The sequence below is a fragment of the Mustela nivalis genome (genome assembly GCF_964662115.1).
Source record: "Mustela nivalis genome assembly, chromosome: X".
Lineage (NCBI taxonomy): Eukaryota > Metazoa > Chordata > Mammalia > Carnivora > Mustelidae > Mustela > Mustela nivalis.
In genome coordinates this window covers 117587663-117607349 of record NC_139040.1, presented here as the reverse complement: position 1 = coordinate 117607349, position 19687 = coordinate 117587663, and the positions used below count along the sequence as shown (strand labels likewise).

General features: G+C 38.8%; 2 long non-coding RNA genes across 2 annotated transcripts in view; one reads left to right on the top strand and one right to left on the bottom strand.

Moving 5' to 3' along the window:
* LOC309856777 overlaps nucleotides 1–19687 on the bottom strand; it is a 97770-nt gene that overhangs the window by 662 nt on the left and 77421 nt on the right. The gene's annotated exons all lie outside the window — the stretch shown is intronic.
* LOC309856776 overlaps nucleotides 1–19687 on the top strand; it is a 35330-nt gene that overhangs the window by 10524 nt on the left and 5119 nt on the right. The window lies entirely within an intron of this gene.

Here is a 19687-nt window from a genome sequence, read left to right as displayed (position 1 = left end):
AAGCTGAGCAGATGCCCATCCTGTAGGCCAGCAATCCCATTCACGGGTGTCTATGCTTCCGACAGAAATGTGTACATGGGGTCACTAAAAGGCATGAACTTGAATGTTCATGACAATACCGCTCATTATACCCAGATGCCTGTGAACTGGGAAGTGGATAAATGCATTTTATAATATTCATACAAGGGAATACCGCAGAGTGATGAGAATGAACTACAGCTCGGCACCACAGTATCTGTAACAAACATTATGTTGAGCAAAAGAAGACAGACACGCAAGAATACATCCTGCATTATTCTGCTTAGATGAAGTATAAAAAGAGGCAAATGAATCTATCATGCTGTGAGTCAGGATAAAGGTTACGCTCAGAGGAGACTAGTGACTGACAGGAACAAAAGGAAAGGCTTCCAGAATGCTGGTAATATCCTTGTCCTTGACCTAGGTGTTGGTTCCTGGGGTGTGTTCAGTTTGTGAAAATTCTTGGAGCAATATACATACGATATGTGTACTTTTCTATGTGTATATTAGACTTCGACAAATGTTTCATTTTTTAAAAAATTATTCATTCATTTGACAGACAGAGTTCGCAAGTAGGCAGAGAGAGGGGGGAGCAGGCTCCCCGCTGAGCAGAGAGCCTGACTCGGGGCTCGATCCCAGGACCCTGGGATCATGACCTGAGCTGAAGGCAGAGGCTTTAACCCACTGAGCCACCCAGGTGCCCTTGACAAATGTTTTAAAGAAGGAACATAGTTAACTTTTCACATTTTGCAATCTGGACATTGAGTGTGTGGAATAATTAAAGCAGCCACAATCTAAGCCTTATATTCTACTTTCTAAATGGGTTTAATTTTATGTGCTTATGTCTTGTTTCTCTAATTAAATTTTAAGGTCTTTGATAGGGATGACCATGTCCTGTTTTTCTCTGTATTCCTGCAGTGGAGGAATAGTGTGTGTACTTATTAAATATTTGTTCATGTATCAAGAGGAAATGCAGTCTTGCCTAGCTACCTTGTGGAAGGGTCTGGTTTTCATGTCCAATGGTAGCAGAATCTTTTAATAATTTTGTTCCTTAATTTAAGATAGTCTTGGAATAGTGTGGCTATTTTGAGCTCTTAACCTTGTGTTTTAGACAGTCTGATGTGCCAAATGCTTTGACTAAATTCTCCTGAGGTAAAGTGCCAGTTTTGGAATAGATTTTCTGAGAAGCCAACTTTGAGCACTGGCAGAATGGAGTGGCCGACCGCCAGCTGAGAGTGGGAAAACTTGCTCTGAACTTTGGTTGACTACCTTGTTAACTTATTGTGCTCTGGGTGAATTCTCCCTGGTTCTCCAGGGCTAGGAGGGAAAGGAAGAAAGAAAAGGGGCAGCTTATTTGGGGATTAAGTCACTGTTGGTGAAATGAGTCAGCATGTCAGCTCAGCCATAGGACAAAGTCTCCATAAGTGAGCTATAATTGGAGAGAAAATTTACATTAAACTGAAAGCAAGCACTCATCCTCCCCCTTAAAGTAAAAACAGATCTTGGTGGAAAAATTTTATACCATAAATAACGCACATGAAGTTTTTCTTGTTAAACTGTGGGGAATCTATAGGTAGGAATTTTTTTCAAATTAATTTTTTATTTTTTATAAACATATAATATATTTTTATCCCCCTGGGTACAGGTCTGTGAATCGCCAGGTTTACACACTTCACAGCACTCACCATAGCACATACCCTCCCCAATGTCCATAACCCCACCCCCCTTCTCCCAACCCCCCTCCCCCCAGCAACCCTCAGTTTGTTTTGTGAGATTAAGAGTCACTTATGGTTTGTCTCCCTCCCAATCCCATCTTGTTTCATTTATTCTTCTCCTACCCCCTTAAGCCCCCATGTTGCATCTCCACTGATATGAGGAAGTGTAGGAATTTTTTTTTTTAATTGTTATTTCCTTTTTTTTTTCTCAGATTTTGCTCTGAAAATAAAATGGCTGGTTCTTTTTATTTATTTATTTTTTAAAGATTTTACTTATTTATTTGACAGAGAGAGATCACAAGTAGGCAGAGAGGCAGGTAGAGAGAGAGGAAGGGAAGCAGGCTCCCCGCCAAGCAGAGAGCCCGATGCGGGACTCTATCCCAGGATCCCGAGATCATGACCTGAGCGGAAGGCAGCAGCTTAACCCACTGAGCTACCCAGGCGCCTGGCTGGTTCTTTTTAAAACAACATGTAGAAGAATCTTTCCAGACCATAGGTTACTAAATATTTATGCTAAAAAAATGCAGACAAACACGAATTTTTCTGACATCTGTAATTCTTTTAACTGATTCTAATTTGAGATGCTAATGTGATTCTCTAGTATAATAATTCTCCAGTTGGAAACTCAGAGCTAACTGCCTGCTTTTGAACTCAGATTGTAGGAACGGCTGAAGGAAAAAGAATGGTGTCCTGAGTGACTCTGTGGAATTCTGCCCTGATTTCTTAGTTTGACTGACATTACTTTGGGGGATATGGAGCTTCCCTCACAATTTACTATTCTTTGTCTCTTTCTTGAAAACACACACACACACACACCCCTTGAAGTCAGAATTAGTTTCATCAGAAATTCAGCTGAAGTTAGATTTCCTTTTCTGGGATCTGGGATAAATTTGTAGAGTGCCAAAATCTTGAACGAACTTCTAGGAGTCTGGAAAGTTCCGGAAGCCATTAGAGAAGGCAGAGGAGTCTTGCAAGTGTAGAGTCAATTTGCAAGTGTGCGTGCCTTCTCTTTTCCTTCCGGTTCTTCCACACCCAGAAAGCTCAAACCCTATAGTTCTTAGGTCAAGGACTCAACACTGATGGAAGGCAACTGTTCCTCCATTCAGAAAAGGAAAACTGCAGCTGATTTAAAAACACTTATTAAACTCACATTGATTTATTCATTTTAGGTAAAGTAGGAGAGACTTCAATTATTTTTTACTCTTTCCTGAAATTTCCAAAGCTTACCAGACTTGTGCCCCAAAATATGGCTGATTTTGTTGTAGTCACAAGCATATATTTAAGGAGCTATAATTTTGTAAGTTGTCTTTCAAGACAGCCTATTGTCACCTCTGTAGTCCCAAATGCTAATGAATGAGGTGGTTGTGTGTTCTGGTGAATACTTACTGAATACTTATAAAGCAAGAATCTGGGGGCGCCTGGGTGGCTCAGTGGGTTAAGCCGCTGCCTTCGGCTCGGGTCATGGTCTCAGAGTCCTGGGATCGAGTCCCACATTGGGCTCTCTGCTCAGCAGGGTGCCTGCTTCCTCCTCTCTCTCTGCCTGCCTCTCTGCCTACTTGTGATCTCTCTCTGTCAAATAAATAAATAAAATCTTAAAAAAAAAATCTGACAAATGCACCAATTTAGACAGTTCAGGGCTCTGGATGTTCACCAGTTAGTAATGAACTTCTGGTATTGTGGGTTTCATAGTAGGTAAAATAGGGTGTGGGGACCCAGTATTCCTAAAATTATCAGGGTAAGGAATTGGGAGCAACAAGATATCTAATGCACCTTAAGGAACAATCTAGAGTCTACTGGTGTCATGTTTGCCTTTAAGTCCCTACCCTGTGATGTCAGAAGGAACCCAGCCCCAAGTCCCTGGAATGCGCTCACTGTTTTTGTTTCCTGCCATGCCTCTCTTCTACAGCCCTCTCTCTTCTTTCTCTTTAGTCCTAGTCTTTTCTCAAACTTCCTTCACCCACATTCTTTTTTTTTTTTTTAAAGATTTTATTTATTTGACAAGAGAGATCACAAGTAGGTAGAGAGGCAGGCTGAGAGAGGGAGGGAAGCAGGCTCCCTACTGAGCAAGAACCCGATGGGGGGCTTGATCCCAGGACTCTGAGATCATGACCTAAGCTGAAGGCAGAGGCTTTAACCCACTGAGCCACCCAGGCACCCCCCCTCAACATTCTCTTAATAGAGTATGCAAGTATCAAGCAGCTTCAGAATCATTCAGATAGCTTCATAATCTAGGTTCCTTAATTATGAAATCAGATGCCACAGAAATGTTTCCCAAAATAATTACCAGATTAGATGGAGTTTCCCTGCTACCTTTCAGATTTAGATGAGATTGACACCCATTCCCTGCCATGAGCATTTCCAAAGCAGGTGACCCTCACAGTCCTAGGAGTTTCAGGATTGCTATGGACCAGTAAATGCCATGTATTTGTCATTCTTCCTCTTTCTGAATGAGAATGTCCAGTATGGTGATCCTGTCTCATTCCACCAGTTAGGGTGTTAATTCCTACGTAGTCAGAGAAGATGAGCAAACTTTTCTGCAAAAGGTCAGATAGTGAATATTGAAGTTTTGTGGGCCATGTGGTTTCTGTAGCAACTACTCAATATACCACGATAGCATGAAAGCTGCCATAGACCACATGTAAAGGGTGTGGCTATTTGCCAATAAACTTTATTTAAAAAACGGGCTCAATTTTTCCTACAAGCTGTAGTTTGCTGCCTCCACACACATTTTGCTTTCCATCCTGAGACTCCTGTTATCAGGATTCTGTCACTTTAAGTCTCAATATCACTTGACTTTTATTTCACATTTTCTTTCCTTGTCCTTTTCTGTTGTTTTATGGCAAAGTACTCCAATCTGATTTCTAGCTTAGTAATTTGGTCTTTGGCTGGGTCCATCCTGTTACATATCCTAGCTATTAAGTTCTTTATTGCTATGATTATATTTTTGACACTTAACATTTTCACTTGGTTCTTTTTAAAGTCTTCTTTTATTGCTTCATAATTCAAATAACCTTCCTTATCTATTCGAAGATATTTAATAAGCTGTCTGTTCCAGTAGTCCTGGTTCATATGGTATACATTGTTTAATTTGCTCTTTCTTTTGTAAATGTTGTATTACTCAGAGATAAAATTATTTTGACCAATGTGCTCATGTTCCTTTGGTACCAGCTACTGTGTCTAGTAATGTATATTTGGAATAGATGAAGCCCAGGCTCGAGGTTTATGTCCCTTGTGATCACCATAAAGAGAGAAAAGTAGATGAGCCCAAGTCTGGAAAACCTCAGAAACCACAGAACTAATAATGCTGATCACCTCCATTTGCTACCACTCCACAAGGCAACTCTTTTAATCCTTCTAAATCCTTTAAGAAATACTTAAGGAAGCCACACTGGGAGGTGATGGTCTCCTAAACTACTGGGCCTGGGAATTTAGGGTGGAAGAGGAGAGGAGTAACTGCCTGTGTGGCCCTGGACAATCCGTACCTGTTTATCGACTCCTGATTGCAAGAATGCTTTTGGGCTACCTCGAGAGAACCCCATTGACATTGGCATTCTAGGCTGTTTCTACCTTTTCTGTGTAAAGGGACATGATCATATTGGGAGAATGTGGAAAAAGGTTAGGATAACTTAAAGGCTCTTCCTCAATCTAATTCCTGCTGTCCACTGACCCAGGCTGCCACCATTCCTGAGGCACAGATTCACGACTGTTTCTAGCCTTCCAAAGCAGTGCAAAGAGGATTTTGTTGTTGTTAAGTCCTTAGTTCCATCCTTTCCTATCATTTGTGAGGTTTCTCAGTGGTTGACTCTCAGGGCATGGGGCCAGCAGCCTGTTAGCTGTTCACCTTGTCAATGACCAAAACCTCTCTGAAGCTAACTTTTATACCCACTTAAAGACCTGTTTGGCTAAATAATTAATTAAGGGATGTGTAATAGCTACATTAGTCCCTCCTCCAGAAGAAAACTTGACCTATTGTTGGTAACTAGGAAGGAAAAAATGGAGAAAAGGAAAGAAAGGTCCTAGGAGGATAACATAAGATATGATATCAGAAGTAAGTCTTAATACAAGAGTAATTGTAATCAATGTAAATGTTCTACAGTCACTATTAAAAACTAAAGAACATTGTTTTTTTCAAAACAACATTTTCATTTTTTTTTCCAGAACGAATGAGATCTTGCCATTTGCAAAACGTGGATGGAGCTGGAGGATATTATGCTAAGTGAAATAAGCCAGGCAAAGAAAGACAACTTCCTCTGATTTTACTTATATGTGGAATCTAAAACAAAACAAAACAAAACAAAACAAAACAAATCAGAAACAGACTCATAAATCCAGAGAACAAATTGGTGGTTGCCAGAGGGGAGGGGGTAGGGGATGGGCAAAACAGATAAAGGGGATTAAGAGTTATAAACGTTCAGTTACAAAATAAATAAGTCACAGAGATGAAAACTGTAGTCAATAATATTGTAATAACATTGTATTGACAGACGGTGACTACACTTACCATAGTGAGTGCTGAGACATGTAGGGATTTGTTTAATCACTCTGTTGTACACCTGAAACTAATGTAACATTGAGTGTCAACTATACTTCAATTAAAAAACCCCAGAGAACATTAAATTGAATTTAAAAATAAGATTAAACAATATAGGACCTACCTAAAAAAAATAAAACAAAAGGGTACAGAAAGACTGAAAATTTTAAAAATGGAAAGACATATCAAGTAGCTGTGAGCCAACAGAATCTGGGAAACCATTCTCAATATTTATAAAACAGAATTAAGCAAAAAGTCTAGGGGATAAAAAGTCTTTGTATAGATGGAAAAATTAAAACAAAATCAGAAGGAAAAAGGAATCATGAATATATTTGTATCTAAGAACATAGCCACAAACTACTCATAACATTATGGTGGAAAATAAGTTATTCAGCAATAATTTGTTTAAGTACACCCCTTTCTAAAATTTATAGACCAAGCAATAAAAACAACCTGAGACATGGGAGGTCTAAATATACAAACTAATAATCTTCAGCCATTAGATAGTAATTAAATTCAACTCGACACATTCTTTTTTTTTAAAACTTTTTTTTAAAAGATTTTATTTATTTGACAGAGAGAAATCACAAGTAGATGGTGAGGCAAGCAGAGAGAGAGAGAGGGAAGCAGGCTCCCTGCTGAGCAGAGAGCCCGATGCGGGGCTCGATCCCAGGACCCTGAGATCATGACCTGAGCTGAAGCAGTGGCTTAACCCACTGAGCCACCCAGACGCCCCGACACATTCTTTTTGAGCACATTTTAAAAAACTGACATTGTAGTAGGCCACAAAGGAAGCTTCAATAAATTTCAAAGTATCAATATTAAAAACCTATGTTCACCTACAATAATATAATAAAATGAGAATATAAAATAAAATAATTGCTTAAAATTCCTGTGAGACTAGAAACTGAATAGCATACTAAAACCCCCTTGGTTAATAAGTAAAGGATTGAAATGAAATTCAAATGAAGTACAATGAAAACACTACTTGTCAAATTTTGTGGGACACAGAGCAATGTCCTTACTTAGAGGGAAATTTATAGCTTTCAAAGCATTTATCAAGAAACAAGAAATGTTGAAGTGAAATGAGCTACACTGTTAAGTCAAGAAGGTTTAGAACTATGGATAAAATAGAGGCTAAAAATGAAAGAGCATAATGAATAACTCTTAGTAATTAAATTTGAAAACCTAAATGACTAGATTATTTTCTGAAAAAAATTTTTAAAATGCTAAAATTCACCTAAGAGATTGGTGAAAAAGAATAGGAAACATTAAAAAACCTTATGGCAGGGGCTCCTGGGTGGCTCAGTGGGTTAAGCCGCTGCCTTCTGCTCAGGTCATGATCTCAGGGTCCTGGGATGGAGCACCGCATCGGGTTCTTTGCTTGGCAGGGAGCCTGCTTCTCCCTCTCTCTGCCTGCTTCTCTGTCTACCTGTGATCTCTGTTAAACAAATAAATAAAATCTTAAAAAAAATTAAAAAATCTTATGGCAATTAAAACTCCCTATATCTTTCCAGGACTATATGTTTTTATAGGTAATTTCTACCAAAGTCTTAAAGGAATAGTTCATTTTTATTTAGATAAGTTGTTCTGGAAAGTAAAAAACATGTCCATTTTATATTATGAGGCTAATGAACCCTGGTTCCCAAAACTGGACATGGGAAACAGAGGAAAATAAAATTGTTTACAGGCTCGCTTATGAATGTTGATGCCAAAATTCTAATGGAGGAAAATAATACTCTTTTCTCAACTGATGCAGAAAATGCATTTGATAATTCAGAAATCTTTTACAAGTCCCCATGAACCAGGAATAAAAAAGAATTTTCCCTATTATGGGAAAGGTTATATGCCAAATCCCTAAAGCACATACTATATTTAATTGAGAAATCTTGGAGAAACCTTAAAAATCAAGAACAAGGCAAAGATGCCTCCATCCAACAACTTTGGACCCACAAAGTTGTAAGAAAGAAAAAAATCAGTTTATCAAAATTGGAAGGTAAGCCATAAAACTACCAGTATCTGCAGATGATAGAAACATCTACCTAGAAAATCCAATAGAATCAGGAAACAAGCTTGCTAAACACAAGGTCAACTTATGAAATCAATAGTGTTTCTCTACAGTAGCAGTAACTGTCTCAAAATAACTTTCATAAAAAGATACCACTTAGAACAGCAAAACCAAAACACACTCAAAAACAAAATACCAAAAATGCACAACACAACAAAACAAGAACCCAGGAAACACCTCTAAACTATGGCTTATGGGCTACTCCAGCCAACCACCTGTTTTTATAAATAAAATTTTATTGGAACAGAGACACACACATTAAATATTCTCTATGGCTGCTTTCATGCAACAGTGGGAGGGTTGTGTGGTTTTCAACAAAACTATATGGCCCACAAAGCCTAAAGTATTTGCTATCTGGTCCTTTACAAATTTGCTGACCCCTGCTCCAGTGTATCCAGGAATTAAAATAACCAAAGGTATACAACACCTATATGGGAAAAAAGTTTAAGCTCTATTAAAGGACAGAAAAGATCATAATAAACAGAGAAACATTCCGTGCTCTTAAAATAGATGACTAAATTTTATTAAAATGTCATTACCTCTAAGTTAGTTTAAATCAATCATTTAATTGATGTGAGACAATTATTTCAAATAATTACAAAATGTAACCCAAATCCAAAATCAATTTGGATTTCTTTTTGATTATTTTATTTTTATTATGTTAGTCACCATACAGTATGTCATTAGTTTTTGATGCAGTGTTCCAAGATTTTTTTACCTATAACACCCACTGCTCCATGCAATTCTTGCCCCACTTAATACCCATCACCTGGCTCACCCATCCCCCCCAGGCCCCTCCTCTCTGAAACCCTCAATTTGCTTCTCAGAGTCCACAGTCTCTCATGGTTCATCTCCCCCTCCGATTCCCCCCCTTCATTTTTCCCTTCATTCTTATAATGTCCTCCATGCTATTCCTAATGTTTCACAAATAAGTGAAACCATATGATGATTGACTTCCACTGCTACCTTACACCAGTTAGAATGGCAAAAAAACAAGACAAGAAACAACAAATGTTGGAGAGGATGTGGAGAAAGGGGAACCCTCTTGCACTGTTGGTGGGAATGCAGGTTGGTCTAGCCACTTTGGAAAACAGTGTGGAGGTTCCTCAAAAAGTTGAAAATAGAACTATCCTATGACCTGGGAATTGTACTACTGGGTATTTACCCTAAAGATCCAGATGTAGGGAAAAGAAAGGCCTTATGTATCCCAATGTTCATAGCAGCAATGTCCACAATCGCCAAACTATGGAAAGAGCCAAGATGGCCTTCAACAGATGAATGGATAAAGATATGGTCCATATATACAATTTGGATTTTTTGAGATACTCAATAATTTTACTCTAAAATCAATAAGGAAGAAATTTCTGTAAATATCTAAATTTTGAAAAGGAGAAACAAAGAGGAGAGTTACCCATTTAGATAATAAGGCAGATTACAAAGTCATCGCAAGGAAAATATATGTGATACTGGTGTAAGAACAAATCAATGGAATGGAATAGAGAATTCAGGGACAGACATTGTGTATAAGGGAATTTAATACATGATCAAAGTGGCCCCAGAAATCAATGGGAAAAGGAGATAGGGAAAATCACTGGGAAAACAAGCTCACTGTATGGAGAAAAAGAGAATCCTACATAGTACCAAGTTCAAAAGTGGACTGCAGGTGCATAAAACAACTAAAGGTGAAAGATAAAGCTATAAAATTAAACTACGATAATGTTGGAGATTTTGTGTCCACAGGGAATGGGACTTCTTAAATAAATCTCCAAATCAAAAACAAAAGCAGAGGGGGAGAAAAGGGATAAATTTGATTTTATAAAAGTTAAGGATTTCTGTCCAATGAAGAAAATGTGGACAAAGTAAACAGTCAGATGACAAACCGGGAGAAAATATTTGCAGTGTCAAACTACAAGAAACTCCTGCAAATAAGAAAATGATACTTGAGTAGAAACAAAAAAAAAATGGGGGTGGGGTGGGTGGAGAACTAGCAATTCACAGAAGAAAGCAAATGAATATAAGGGATATGAACATATGCTCTAAATCATTGGTAATTAGTAATTAGAGAAATGCATATTAAAACAAGAACTATCATTTTGCACCTATCAGTTTGGCAAACATCAGACGAGTGGGTAACAGCCTATGGGAAAATAAGAACCATTATACATCGCTGGAGGGAGAATGGGGTATAGATTGCCGCAGCTCTTCTAGGGAGAAATACGGCAGCTCTTAACCAAATTAGAAATCTGTATACCTTACAACCAGAAGTTCCACTTTTTTGGTTTCATGTCCCAGAGAGTTCTCGTAGAGGTCTGTAAGGTGGTTGCATTGAGACGTGCTCATCACAGCGTTATTTGCGGGAGTGGGGAGTCAGGCGTCATCCAGATGCGCACCACTGGAAAGCCCTTAATCACACGTCAAAGGTGCAGCTCATGGAACCCCGGGGCAGTAATCAGAAGCATCTGACCAGTTGTACACAGGCACACGGATAACTTAAAAACATAGCGCTGAGTGAGGAAAAACACTGAGGGCATGTAAATGAGAATGAGGGACGGGACTGAAAGAATCAATCAATAAAATACAACAAGAGCAAGACCCTGCATGGACCAATGAAGACAACATGTCACAAAGAGGATAATTAACTCAATCTTCCGCCACCCAGTGTGCTTTGCTGAATGCCCACTGCCATCTTCTCTCAGCCTCAATGACGTTGCAATGCTGAGCTTTTGCTGGGAAAAAGTCTCTTTGAAATGTCCTTGCTTTTGCCTGTATTGTGAAAGGGTAGGATTTCCTTCACTTCTCAGCTCTTTTGGGTGTCACTGTTAGGCTGATACGATTGAATTTACAGCTACCAGATATTTCTTTCTTTTCTGGTCTGTTGCTGACACTGATCACAGACTCCCAATAGACTGTGGAATGATTATTTTTACACATTTTCGTCAATGGTTTTTGTAAGAAGGAGAGGTAAATGTCTGTGTTCACTCAATTATTTTGAATCATAAGTCTGAAAGATTTATTATTTACTTTTTAATTTTGTGCTTCACCACTCCTAATCTAAATTTCAAACCCAGGGTTGTTGGAATAGCTATCTTAAATATTTTAAGTTGGGCTTCTGAGAAAATTGCTTTAAACTCAGAACTCCAACAAGTTTAGACAGATCTACTGTTTGTGGGTTTTTAATATGCCCTCACGCTCAACATCCTGAGTACAAATTTGAGAACACTAAGCTATCTTTAAATTGCTTTAGTACTTGAAGTGAAATTAAATTCATAAATCAATAAAGAAAAGAAAGCAAAAATGCATAAAAGTGGTGATTTATTTATGCATTAACTGCTAATATTGACACATCTACTTTTCTAAATTCTGAGAATTTTCTAAACTTGTTGATTATTTTAATCTTATTGCTACTGTGCTTTTAAATGTAGTTTTTCAGAATTAATTTTTAATGAAAATAGAACATTTTTAAAAGTGCAAAAGTCATAAGCACATAGCTTGATGAATTTTCAGAGTAAATAGATCCCTGAGTAATCACCCAGTAGATCATGATATAGGCTTTACTAACACCATAAAATGGTCCCCCACATGACACCCCCTTTCCCCCGTTCACTTTGTCCTCTTGTCAAGGTGGCCAGTATCCCAACCAAATTTTTAAACCTTGGATTCGTTTTTTTTTTTTTTTTTTTTTTTAACCTTGGATTCGTTTTGCCCATTTCTGAACTTCAAATAAATGGGACCAAACAATACAGACTCTTCTTTTCTCTCTGGTTTCTTTCATTAGATATGTTTGTGAGATTTATCTATGTCACTTGGGTAGATGTAGTTCACTAATTTCCTATTACTGTATTGGATTCCACTGTATGAGCACGGTACAGTTTATCCTTCTAATGTTGATGAATATTTGGGTTATTTCCAGTTTTTGGTGATTAAAAAACAGTGCTATTATAACTATTCTTGAGATGTCTTTTGATGCACATACATGCACACTTCCGTTGGTTATATACCTAAAGGTGAGAGCTCTGGGTTATAGGAATACATATATTTAGCAACAGTAGATACCAAATAGTTTCCCTAAGTCACTGTTCCAATTGATATTTTTTCCAGCAATGTATGAGAGTTTCAGTTACTCACATTTTTGCCAATACTTGATATTGTTAGTCTTTTAAACTTCAGCCCTTTTATTAGGTATGTAGCTATATCCCACTGGGGTTTTAACTTGTATTTTCCTGGTGACCAGTACAACTGAGTACATTTTTATGTTTATTGCCTACTTGAATATCTACTTCTTAGAAATGCCAATTTAAATCTTTTGGCCCATTTTTCATTGGACTATTTTTCTCTATTTCTCTTTCCTTCTTTCTCCCCTCCACCCTTCCTTGGAGTTTCTTCTTCCTTTAACAATATACTCTGGGTATAAATCCTTCCCATTTATACATGTTGAAAATATTTTCCCCTGTTATGTGGGATTTCTCTTCTCTTTTTTAATGCCACACAAGCTCTTCATTGTAATGTAGTCCAATTTATGCAGAGTGTAGTATATAGTTTCTTTTCTCTAGTTTCCAGTTTTCTGCCCAAATTTTCCATTTGTAATTTGACTTCTTAAACATGTTATCTGGGTCATTTCAAAATCTGTGTCTTAGAACTCTGCTTTCTCTGTGGGTCTTTTTCTGTCTTTGTTAAAAATCACGATTTTCAATTATATCTTATCTCCTTAAATGTCTGATTTTTTTCAAATTTTCTTTTTTTAATGATTTTCTTTATTTATTTGAGAGAGAACAAGAGTGAGAGGGATCACAGAGGGAGAGGGAGAAGCAGACTCCCTGCCAAGGAGAGAACCCAACACGGGGCTCGATCCCAGGACCCTGGGATCATGACCTGAGCCAAAGGCAGACACGCAACGGACAGAGCCACCTAGACACCCCTGTCTGATTATTTCTGACTGAGAGCCACATATCTGCACTAAAAATGTTCTGGATGTTTTGATGCTGTACATCATACAAACTCGCTCCAGAAAGGATTTATTTTCACATTTGTTAGGTAACTAGGTTTGAGGATGATCACCTTTTCCCAGTTAGGAATCGAAGTAACTTAAAGCCGTGTTTTAATCTTTTCGAGCACTGTTTTATTTCCAGTTCATCCTTCCTCCTACAGTGTAGCCCTTTGTGGTCCTGACTGGCAGTTGAGATATTTGCTGGGCCCCTTTTTCTGGGCCAAATTCTGCCCCCTTACGCTCTGGTATGCTTGGCTTTTCAGCCTCTTGTTGCTGCTTGCAGGACTGTAATTGACAATCGCCTGGGATAGAGGGGAACGTATTCCCAAATGCCCTTCTCAAGTCTCTTGGCTTCCACCATCTTCTGGATCCTGACTCCCCAGATCCTCGCTGCCTTAGTAGTCCTTTCAAGCTTAGGTTTGTTTGTTCGTTTGTTTTTCAAATCATTCCCCACTGCCCACCTGCCAAGCTTTTCTAATTGTTTTCAGCGGGATTGTTGGTGCAAAACGATCTAGTCAGCTATTGCTCCAGAGGAAACTTTAAAGAGTAGAAGCCTGATTGTACCTTGTCTCTCCCCAGAAACCTTTATTATATCCTAATCTCTGCCTACTCCCCACTCCTTCATTTTCGCTTTCTCTCCCTGAACCTGTTTTATGCTTCCATGAGTTTCCTATATTTTGCCCTCTGCCTGCTGTTCTCTTCTGTCCCTGCCCCCTTCGCCACCCCTCCCACCTCAAAAACAGTCTCTTTCCTTCATAACCTGAGTTCTATTTTATCTCCATCCTCAGACTCTCTTTGTGTTTGGCCTCTTATTTCATACGCACTATTTTAACTGTAACTCTCATGCAACCTTATAATTATTTGTTCCTATGTCTGTTTGCTTTGCTAGAATGCAGGACTGTTGTGAGCCCAGACCATGTATCATTCATCTTTGTTATTTCCAGGTGCTTACGGCAGTATTTAGCACCAAAGAGGCATCAGAGAAACGTTTCTTGGGCCAAAATGAGTTGGGGCTACAAGAACAAGGGTGACTGAAAGTCTGATTTGCGGCTGAGGTTCCTGCCTGGTCTGTCCCATCTCAGGAGACTCAGTGAGGCCCTCATGTATGAATGGCCACTTGAAATGTGTCAGGTTTCTGTGTGTTTGGTTGCCTCCTTTTATACAACTGGCTAATTACTACCCCTCACTGTCTGTCATGTAATGACATTACAGACTGGTCAGTGCCTCCTACCCGACCTGATGTTAAAACTCTGGAGATCTCTCAGCTCCTGGATGAACTGCTCAAAGTCCAAACTTTAAGGGACAGAATCCATGATTTTGTTTCAAGCATTTGTTCTTATTAGATCTCCCTGGTTCTTCCCCAATATTTTTCAACCTGTCCTGCTTTGCAGCAGAAAATGGATATCTTCTGGGTTGAGTGTTACCTGAAAAAGTCTTTTGTACTGTGTAGAAGTCATCTTCTCCGTGCTTAACCCCAGGATTTTGAACAGCAAATGGTCCCCTCTGCAGGTGTGTAGGGGTTTGCTAGTTGATCGTTGCACAGCATTTGGCAAGCATGTCTCCTGAAACACTTATGTTCATCAGGACAGTAATAAATACTAAAGGTAGAATGTGGCTCAACATATTATTTGTGGATTCATGTTCATTCTTCCAACTTTCAAAACTGCTTTAAGGCAGGGCAGGTGATATTATAAACCAAGGACCACAAAATAAAAATAATTTTCAAATGGAAAAAAACTCAAGCCAGAGCTCCTAACTCTAAGAAGCCACAGATTCTACCTACTTGGCAGCTAGGGGGGAAAGATTGAGAGAAACTGAACAGTCTTTGTAACTTGCATTTTCTCCGGTTATAATCGACGCAGCTTCTCTAGAGAAACCAACAACATCTTTATGAGGACACCCTAGAGAGACTGTTGACTGAATTCTTTGTGTTAGGGGTTTTTAGTAACATTGGAAACATTTGTTTAAGTGCTTTACCAGAAAAAGTACTAGGATTTCTGGAGTTCTCTCTTCTTGGCCCTCAGTGAAAGCCAATGTTTAGTGTTAAAATACTGTTTGGTAAAGACAGTTCTCGAGTGAGGGGAAAGTAGGCTAAACACCTAGGTTTTCTGATTAGTTAGCTTAACCAAATGACGGAACTGGAAGAGAGTTGAGAAAGGCCTGCTAACATCTTGGAATCTATCAGTTTCTAATCCCAGCTAAATCATCTGACTTTTGAAAAATAAAAGATGTTACAAATCTCCAGTTTTGGAAAAAGTGGTAGAAGTACTTACATAGGTGATTAAAGAAAACAGCTTAATTGATTCGAGTAATAATAGTTCAATTCCTTCTTTTGTCATGAAAATGAATGATGTCAGATATGGTTTGAATTACTGTTATGCTTTCTGTGGGATTTAAATTATCATTAATAACTACTACAAACAACAGGCACTGTGACAGATGCTGAAGATGTGGAAGCAAACATGACACATACCATACTTAAACATAACAGCACTTGTAGATGTTTAAAGGGTATACAATATACCAGCTCTGTATTGCTGCTATAAAAACTTACTACAGACTTGGCGGCTTCAGACACACAGTTCTGGATGTCAGAAGTCTAGAATGGGTCTCAGTGAATAATATTAAGTTGTTGGCAGGGTTGCATTCTTTCTGGAAGCTCTAGGGGAGAATCTGTTTCCTTGCCTTTTTCAGATTCTAGAGGTTTCCTTCTTTCTTTGGCTGTGGCCCCCTTTTGGCCATTATATCACAGCGATCTTTCCTCCCATCATCACATCTCTTACTCGGATGGTCTTCCCTGCCTCTCTTTTATATGAGGGCCCTCAGGGTTATACTGGACTCACTTGGATAGTCTAGAATATTCTTTAATCAGTCACATCTGGAAAGTCTCTTTTACCATTCAGGCAACACATTCAGAGGTTCCAGGGATTAAGATGTGGGCATTTTAGGGGGGGTCATTATTCTGCCTGCCACATATTATAAGCACACGACAACTGTCATGGTCTTTATTTTTATTTATTTGTCTCTCTGTCGCTGGCCACGGCCCTTACAAACATGGTCAAGTTAAAGTCTAATTCACAAACTTTCCATCTCTAAAATGGGACAATCTCTCACTGGGATGATGGTTATGAAGATTAAATAATGAGTGTGCAAGCATTTACCACTCTACCGGGCACATAGTAGGTACTTCATAAATGTCAGTTGAATGAAAATTTATAGTGTGTCAACTTGGTTTGATCAATTTTAACTTTAACCAATATACCTTGCTCATGCAACATGTTAACAATAGGGGAAAGAGGGAGGCGGGCCATGTTGGGGTAGAAGGAAGAGGTACTTGAGAACTCCGTACTATTTGCTCTTCACTTTCTATGTAAACCTAAAACTTCTCTAAAAAATAAATCTGGTATTGGGCACCTGGGTGGCTCAGTGGGCTAAGCCTCTGCCTTCGGCTCAGGTCATGATCTCAGGGTCCTGGGATCGAGCCCCACATCAGGCTCTCTGCTTAGCAGGGAGCCTGCTTCTGTCTCTCTCTCTCTCTCTCTCTCTGCCTACTTGTGATCTCTCTCTGTCAAATAAATAAATAAAATATTAAAAAAAATAATAAATCTGGTATTAAAGAAAACTTAAATCTAATATCTGAAACCTGTACAGTGAAGAGAGCGAATCCAACTTGTCAGACTTTGGACAAAGGGAAATTAAAAAAAAAACCTATAATGCATTATTTGTTTCAGGGGTATAGGTCTGTGGATCATCAGTCTTACACAATTCACAGCGCGCACCATAGCACAGACCCTCCCCAATGCCCACCACCCAGTCACCCCAACCTTCCCACCCTCTCCCCTCCAGCAGCCCTCAGTTTGTTAAGAGTCTCTTATGGTTTGTCTCCTTCTCTGGTTTCATCTTGTTTCATTTTCCCCTCCCTTCCCCTGTGATCCTCTCTTGTTTCTCAAATTCCAGAGGGTAAATTTTTATTCTTTTAGGCTGGTGCATATTTTAAAGAGAAAATAGGAAATGTGGCTTCAGCTAATACTAGCTTTGTGTCCCTTATTTGAGAACTAATCATATGGTGAAATATCACATGCTTTGGCATTATCTTCGGTAAAACATAAGGGTGAAGACTTAAAAATAGAAAAATGGAAAGTCTCAACAATAATTCTGGTAGAAACGACTTGTAACTATTTAACACCTTATTTTTATTTCTGGAACGCTTTCCATTTGAAAAGCTCAAATTACTTGGGACATGTTAGCTAATTCTTAATGGTAGCAGATGTATCTGGCATGGTGAGGGGAATAGGTAGTAGCAAGGAAGGAAAAAGGGGGAAATGGGGCAGGTGTGACAAGCTAAGGTTTGTGTTTGGAAGCAGTTCTTGGCAAAGGTGAAAATATTTTTAGGTAATCTTTTTTTCCCCCCCGTGAAAGTCTGTAATACTCTAAAATTTGCTCTATTCTTACAGCTTAGAAATAGAAACCTGGAAATAGAATGACTGTACTTTGGTAGTTATTGTGGGCTGGAAAGTGAAAGCCAAGAGTGGTGGTACTGAAACTTTTACTTTGTGATTTCCATGCCTCACCCCCTCTGGCTTCCCTGAGCCCCAGAGGCACATAACAACAATTTTCTGCTTCCTTCCACTTCCCCTCCCATACCCCCTCCCCACCCCAAAACAGCTGTATTTAAACTTTTATTTGCATCACCACTGCATAACAGCGATTTAGAATTCTATTGTGCTATTTTCCCTGATCACATCTCAGCAGATTTCAAACCTTGGTCAGAAGATGGTACTGGTGGAAGATTCAGGTGGCAAAGGAGACACATTTCTTCCTTTAATTCATTCATTTAACGATTTTTTTTAAGCGAGGACCATTTCTGTAAGCTATTGGTGCTAGACATTAAAGATAGAGCAATGAACAACCAAGATATAGCTTCTGCCTTTTGAATCTTATGGTTTAGAGAAAGAAACAAATAATAAATAAGGAAACTAATATGTAAATTAGATAATTAAGTTTACCATAAGTACTAAGATTGAAATAAACAGGATACCAAGGCAGAATGTAATAAAAGCTAGTTTAGAAGAGGTGGGGACTTGGTGTGGTTGAGGAATACAAGAAGGCTAGTGTGACAGGAACATGGCAAAGTGGGGCAGGGTTTCATTAAATGAGTTTACGGAGGTAGATACTTTTCAGTGATACTTAGGACTTTAGAGTTTAAGAACAATGGGAAATCATGAGAGGGTTTTTAATGATAGCAATACATTGTTTGATTTATGGTTTAAAGATTACTCTGACTTCTGAATTTTTAGAAGAGGCCCAGAATGTTAGAAGGGAGATCTTTTAGGAAATGTTCATCATGAGAGGTGATGATGGCATGGACCATGGGGAACAATGTTGATGGAGAGATTTGGGATGTTTTAAAGGTAGCGTTGGAAGGAGAAGTTGTCAGATTGGCTGGGGGGTTTGAAGGAGAGAAAAGAAACTTAGGTGATCCTAAGGTTTGGCATGACTGATGGTGCCATCTACCAAAATGAGAAAGACAGATGGAGAAAGGGATTTTGTAGAGGGAGAATCTTAGGGATTTTTGGTCTAAGTCAGTAATTTAGAGGACCTTTTAGAGCAGCCTATCTGATTTCCAAGGGGATATTGGAATGTTAGCAGGAGATACACTTTAGGAGTATTAAAATATCAATGATATTTAAAGCTATTGGACCGAATGAGCCCACTGATGTAAGACAGAGAAGAGGATTCTGGGGCTTATAAACTTCCAGAGATTAGTTGATGAAGGAGGAACCAGTTCGGTCGCTGAAACCACAAAAAAATTATTCAAAAAGGAGGGAGTGATCAACTGTGTTCAGTGCAGCTGGGAGGACATTAGATTTGAGGACAGAGAGGGGACCATTGGCTCTGGTAAGATGGAGCCGGTTGTTGAATTTGGCTGGAGTGGTTCCAGTGATGTGGTGGGGAAAGAAACCACTTTGTGAAACAGTGAATGGGAAAGGAAGAAATGAGGTAAACAGATATAGACACCAGTTTTGGCTTTTGTAGACTTAGTGTCATTATCTATTTGAAGTTTGTTGGATTGCCTCAGAGCAATCCTGGGGATGGGCAACAGTATGGAGGAATGGAAGAATTTGCATTCTCCATTTGAGCAGTATTTTTCATAAAACACTAATTCAAGTATCTTTGTCAGTATATTTGTATTAGGTGGTCTCTTGACTTTGTTTTTAGGGTGACAGGAGAATCTTGTCTTTAACCCTTGTCTCTCTTCTTTCCGAATTTTTCCCATTTCTCCCTCGAATGAAATATTTGTTTGCATGTTCACTCCATATGTGCTCCATATACATCTAGCATATTGCCTTTTAGTTCTTCCATTCTCCTCT